The sequence below is a fragment of the Marmota flaviventris genome, chromosome 10 (genome assembly GCF_047511675.1).
Source record: "Marmota flaviventris isolate mMarFla1 chromosome 10, mMarFla1.hap1, whole genome shotgun sequence".
NCBI lineage: Eukaryota > Metazoa > Chordata > Mammalia > Rodentia > Sciuridae > Marmota > Marmota flaviventris.
This window is the reverse complement of record NC_092507.1, coordinates 80,979,961-80,986,123: the sequence shown is the minus strand read 5'-3', so window position 1 is coordinate 80,986,123 and position 6,163 is coordinate 80,979,961. Positions and strand designations below refer to the sequence as shown.

Below are 6,163 nucleotides of genomic sequence, written 5' to 3'. Positions count from 1 at the left end.
ATCCAACCATATGGGTTTGAGCAGAGGTGGCAAGAGTGAGAACCTTAGTTAAATTTTTGAAGGTAAGCTCCAGTGGACCTACAGGTGATCCATCTCTTAAAAGAAAGCAATAGGTGGACATAGTCTTCAAGGTGCCATTTTGGTAGCAGATACCAGCCCTCACTAGACCCCAAATCTACCAGTACCTTTGTCTTGTGCTTCCTAGCTCCCAAGAATAGTGAAAAATAGGTTCCCATTGTTTATAAATTTATTTTAAAAAGTAATCTGTGCTTTCCACATTGTAAAAACTAAAAAAAGGTGATGAATATGGGTATTATTTCAAATCAGACACTGGGTCTTCTAAACTTTGAAAAATACTAAAACAATTTACAAAAATCTAAATGAACAGCAATTAAAGTACTTATTGGTGGAGCTGGCCCAGGTTTCTTGCATTAGAATCCTTCTGCTGAGTTTCAAGAGTTAACATATTGCTTACAATTTAAGGATGCAGCATATAAAGGCTAGACAATCAGTTCTTGTGCCTAATTACACTTTCATCTCAACACAGACTTGAGGGCCAGCCTGCACCAGTTCTAAACTTCATTGTGTTTGTGTTCTATCAATACAACACAGAGAGATGTAGGGTCGTGTGTGTGTGTGTGTGTGTGTGTGTGTTGTGTGTGTGTGTGTGTGTGTGTGAGAGAGAGAGAGAGAGAGAGAGCCAGAGAGAGAGAGAGAGAGAGAGAGAGATTATGACTATATTAAAAAGAAAGAAGAGGAGGAGGAGAAAAGGAAGAGGTGTTTAATGAAATTGCTCAAAACCCTTCTGGGCCCATGTTTTAGAGTTAGCCCCTTTGGTCCAATCCCAGCACTACCAATTATTAGTTGTTAGACTTTGGGCAAGTTATTTAACTCACTCAACAGGATCTACATGTTCACATTTGTACAATGGGCGGAAAAACATAGGATCTGTTCAATAGGCTTATTTTAATATTTAAATGATTTAAATCATGGTGCCGGCATGTGATACAAGTTCCATATGTATTAATTACAAAATGATTTAGGAAAGGGACTAGATACTAACTTGTTGGGGAAAAAAACATCAAATTAGGATCTGGGGTTTTTAGCTTAGTGGTAGGGTGCTTGCCTAGTATGCACAAGGTTTTGTGTTTGGTCCTAGCACTGTAAGAAAAGAAAATAAGACAGGAAGGAAGAAGGGAAATATACAGAGAGAAAAAAGAGAAAGAAAGATCAAATGTATTAATGTCTCTATCATGATTACTGGTACTTTAATGATAGTGTTTGCACAGAAAAGAGTTAACACAGCAGCCTAAACTACCATCCCTGAGAAGTCCTGCTTGCAAGGTTGGCCGTTGACTGGTGTCTGGGAATATAGATTTTGCAAGGGTTCCCATCATTAACTGATAAGAGTGGCTCACTGTGCCTAAGCTGTTTGTGCAAACAATATGGTTTATGATGAACACCTGCTTTCCTTTGAGGAGTCTGGAATTTGCATGTGTGCCAAGTAGAGTCTGCCTGCATGACTAGTTCCCAATAAAATATTGGGTGCTGAGTCTCTAATGAGTGTTTCTGGTTGACAACAATTCTCACCTGTGCTTATCGAAGAACTCATTGCTGGATGTGTGTCCTTTGTGACTCTCCTGGGACAGACAGGGCCCTTGGGAGCTTGGGCCTGGTTTTCCCCAGGCTTCACCCCGTATTCCTTTTTTTGTTTGCTGGTTGTTTTGGCCTCTTTTTGCTATAGTGAGTCACAGTTGTGAGTGCAATTGCATGTGGGTCCCAGGAGTCCTCCTGGAGAATCAGAAAACCTGGGGTTGATAGTGGGGGTCTCCCAGTGTAGTGCTGAACTAGTTAACCTCTGCAAGAAACTTTTTTTTTTTGGGGGGGGGGAATGCTGGTATAGAAGCATTACCTATGTAGGTGAACATATCATTTCTATAAAAAGATTCAGAGGATCTAAAAAAAATATTCTTGAGCAAGTAAAAAATGCTGCCCAGCAGTAATACCCTGTCATCAGTGAATCTTTTTTTTGGTACTGAGGATTGAACCCAGGGGTGCGTAACCATTGAGCCACATCTTCAGCCCTTTTTTATATTTTATTTAGCGACAGGGTTTCATCGAGTTGCTAAGTGCCTCACTAAGTTGCTGAGACTGGCTTTGAACTCATAATCTTCGTGCCTCAGCCTTCCAAGTTGCTGGGATTACAGGCATGCACCACCACACCAGGCAGTGAGCCTTCTTTAAAATTATAAGGACCTAAGAACTTCAGTGCTATAAAATTTAGCTGTGTTGCCTAGAGTGAAGCAGAAAGTAGCAATGCTGTAATTTACAATTTTTAGGTAATTATATATTAAAAGCTCTGCGGCTCAGTCCTCCCACCCCAATGTCATTTACCCTTCCATTACAGGCTTGATTTCCTTCCCAGGGTAAGAGAAACTAATTGCAATATTCAGTCACAAATCCTGTAAGTTTTAAAAGTTACATGTTAATGTATCATGTTATAGATGTTTCTAGTCTATATTGTCAGCATCCATTGAAACATTCAGCAAAAATCAGTTGAACACCTTCCACATGCCAGGCAAACATGTAAAATTCTTTGGTTTAACATGAATCCTGAAGTTTTTATTATAATACACAGAAGTCAGTTTAAAAGTCCTTGTGAAGCAAACCTCTCACATCCCGGTATTTTATTTTCTGTTGGAGATGATCAGTAAAACCGTGTATTTGAGTTGTGTTGTACTGGGCTTTGTATCAAATGAACTAGTCAAGAGTATTGTTTTTCATTCCGTTGATGGAATGCAGATTTCCCATTAAAAAGCAAATCTTCATTTTAAAAAGTTTTAATAAAATGGTGCTTCTCTCCAGTTGGTTAAATTAAAAAAAAAAAAAGTGTTCTATGTGAGACTCTTCTCCAGATCTAGGCAAAGAACATTTTCATTTGAGGGTGAGCTGATTGCATTGGTATTTAACTCACAAGCATTTGTCCACTCTGGGGAGGGAAGCAAACCCTGTAGCCTTCTGGTTTGCATAACAGTGCGGTGAAGATCTGATGTTGGGTTTTTGCTGGGCAGACAGCCCTGCCCTCGGAGTGCTGACAGATTTCAGGGAATGCCTGTGCCCAAGTAGTTAATATTTTCCTCTTCAGTTTTGGAACTGAGACATTCCCGATTGCCTTGGTACTCCACCCTTTCTGGGTTTTTGAGGCAAATTGGAAGTCTTATGTTATATAACTGGCAAAAATGGTGGAGACAGATGCTAAATTCATCCAGCTGCCACAAGAAGCAATGCATTAAATAAAACAATATTCGCCTTCTCGGCATGGGTACTACCAAAACCCTGGGTCAGGAATAAAAAATTAGAAGGTGGTCCTCGCCCTCCAGGAGCAAATAATTGGGTTGGTTGTTTTTTTGTTTGTTTTTGTTTTTTTTTTTTAATCAATGCTTTTTGGTGTCAAGAAGCAGAAGAGCACTTGGGCTGGTTCATGCAAAGCCAGGGATTATTATAAACAAGGGAAGAAAACCTTTTGGGTCTCAATGAGGGACTGAACACAAGAAGTGAGTGCCAATAGGAACCCATATTACTGTCCTTGCCTCCTGGAGGCCCAACTCTTTCTCTGCTGCTTTTTCTCTGAGCCTCTACTTGATGCTCATTCCCAGCTGACCAGCTAAATCAGCGTCAGACTAGTTCAGACTACATGTTGAACCTGTCTATCACTCTTCCTCTTCTACAGGAGGAGAGTTTTAGCTGGACAGATGGGGTTACTCAGCTAAAGAATTTCTTCCAAGTTTCCTTTGCCACAACTGTAGACATTTATTAAACTCTGGCCAATGCAAGATGTAAAATTTCCAGGTATAAAGAAGAGTGAGATCCTCCTTTTTTTTCCCCCCTTGCTGATTAGTTGTAAGCTAACATGACATGAGAAGTTACTGTTTTTGACCTAGAGATGGAAGCTGCAGGTTGAGGATGGCAGAGCAACAAGATGAAAGGAGCCTGGGTCCCCAACTCCATGGAGCTCATGTGATTATTAACCCTTCCCAGTCTACTTAGGTTCAAACTATTATACAAAAGAGAAGATCTGTATGTCATTTGAGCTTGAATTAGATTGGGTTTTATTTTAAAAGTTAGAACCTATAACTTAATACACCTACTTTCTCTACTTTTCTACATATAAGATGGAAAATGATAGCTGTGTCCCTTCTAAGTTTACCAGGCCTCAATAGAAGTGATAAACAAGGATTTCAACTTCGACTATCCAGGCAAGAGAATTGACTGGCCGTCTTCAGTCAACTAAATTAAGAGGGGTGAGTTGGAGAATATAAGCCTAGCTACTGGAGCTCACCCAGCCTCTGGGGGGTGTGAAGTGGAGATTCCATTTCTCTATAGAGTTTCATCTATGTTATTGACCCATATTTATGTACTGAGACCAACCATTTCTAAAGGCATATATGTTGTCTTAGAAATAAATAATTTATAACACGGAAAAGCCAAGCAATGCATTAAGCAGATTAGTGAGTGAGAAGGGAAACTTGGAAATTGGAAAGGAAACCTCTCTCTCTTTTTTACCTCCTTTGGATGTGAGAGTAGAATGGCTAGCTAGGGAATGATCTTGTCCTCTCACATAGACCTTCCAAAGATGCTGTTTTGTCAGAGGATGACAGCTGGAATAATCTGCAGCATTGGCAGCAGTGGGAGAAGAGATTTAATTTAGTTGATTTTCTGTGGTTGTTGGTAGTTCGCAGTCTCGTGGTGATGGAAGGTGCATGTTTTTTCGAAGGGACCAAGAAGCTGCTGTAGGTTTGGTTCTCTCGGCAGCAACATGATGCAAACCAAGGGTCTGGGGATCTTTGCACTATCCCAAGATCTGAATGAGATGCACTTTTGAAGGATGCGCAATGTTCAATCACAAGTGTGACAAAAACTGACAAGCAGGAAGCTTATATACTCAGTGAGACAGCATATTTGTCTCCAAGAGATGTTTCCTTCTAAAGACATGTGGTACCACCCTCTTGCTGAAAGCACTGGCTCCCCTGTTAAAGCTTGCTAGGGATTACCGCAGGTTTGACTCAATTCAAAGCATCTTTTATTCTTGCAAGGATTTCATGAAGCCTTCTCATTAAGGATGCCCACACCAGAATTTCTGGGAAGAAATAGATTTTTTTTTTCAAATGGAGCAGCATTTTGTATGGGACATATGAATTCTGACTGTTGGTACTTGTATACTGTGGGTTTCCCAGAGAGTTGGGTAATAAGTCAGCCAGATCAAACCCTGGAAATTTTGATAAGTGAGCTTGATCCAATAGTTATGGACCAGTTCTACATGAAAGATGGTGTTACTGCAAAGGATGTCATTCATCAGCGTGGAATTTGTGATCTGATGCAGGTTCTGTCATTGACACCACAGTGTTCAATCCTTGTGGGAGTATTCAGTGAATAGAATGAAATCGGATGGAACTCATCGGACTATTCTCATCACTCCAGAACCAGAATTTTCTTATGTTAGCTTTGAAACAAACGTAAGTCAGATCTCTTATGATGACCTGACCAGGAAAGTTGTGGAAGTTTTCAAGCCAGGAAAATTTGTGAACACCATGTTTGTTAATCAGAGTTCTAAATGTCACACAGTGCTTTCTTCACCCCAAAAGATTGAAGGTTTTAAATGTCTTGATAGCCAGAGTGCTATGTTCAATGATTACAATTTTGTTTTTACCAGTTTTTCCAAGAAGCAGCAACAATAGCAGAGTTAATTAAGGAAAATGAAGAAAAAAAAAAACACAAAAAGAGAACACACAGAGAAGGTGGTGGCTGCTTTATAGATGTTGGTACTGGGGGCCATGTTTTCAATAACCACCACCTGTAGTTGTAGAAAGCCCTAGATGTTGTGATCATTTTGGAGTGTATGCATTATTATATCAAGGAGTTAGATATCTTGCATGAATGTTCTCCTCTCTGTTTAGGTATTCTATGCCACTCTTGTTGTAAAATTAAAATTGCATGTGGAAAAAAAAAATTTTAACTATATGAGACTTTACAACACTTGTGAAAACAATTCAATTTTGTTCACAGTATACTATTTCTGCAAGTGTTGTCCAAAATTCCCCACAGACAAGGCTTTTGTCCTCATTAGGTGTTGGCCTCAGCCTAACCATCTGGGACTGTTCTATTA

General features: G+C 39.8%; 1 pseudogene; it reads left to right on the top strand.

The window, feature by feature from the left end:
• Window positions 1–4,749: 4,749 nt before the first annotated feature.
• LOC114092535 (S-adenosylmethionine decarboxylase proenzyme-like) lies at window positions 4,750–5,744 on the top strand (annotated as a pseudogene).
• Window positions 5,745–6,163: the final 419 nt, after the last annotated feature.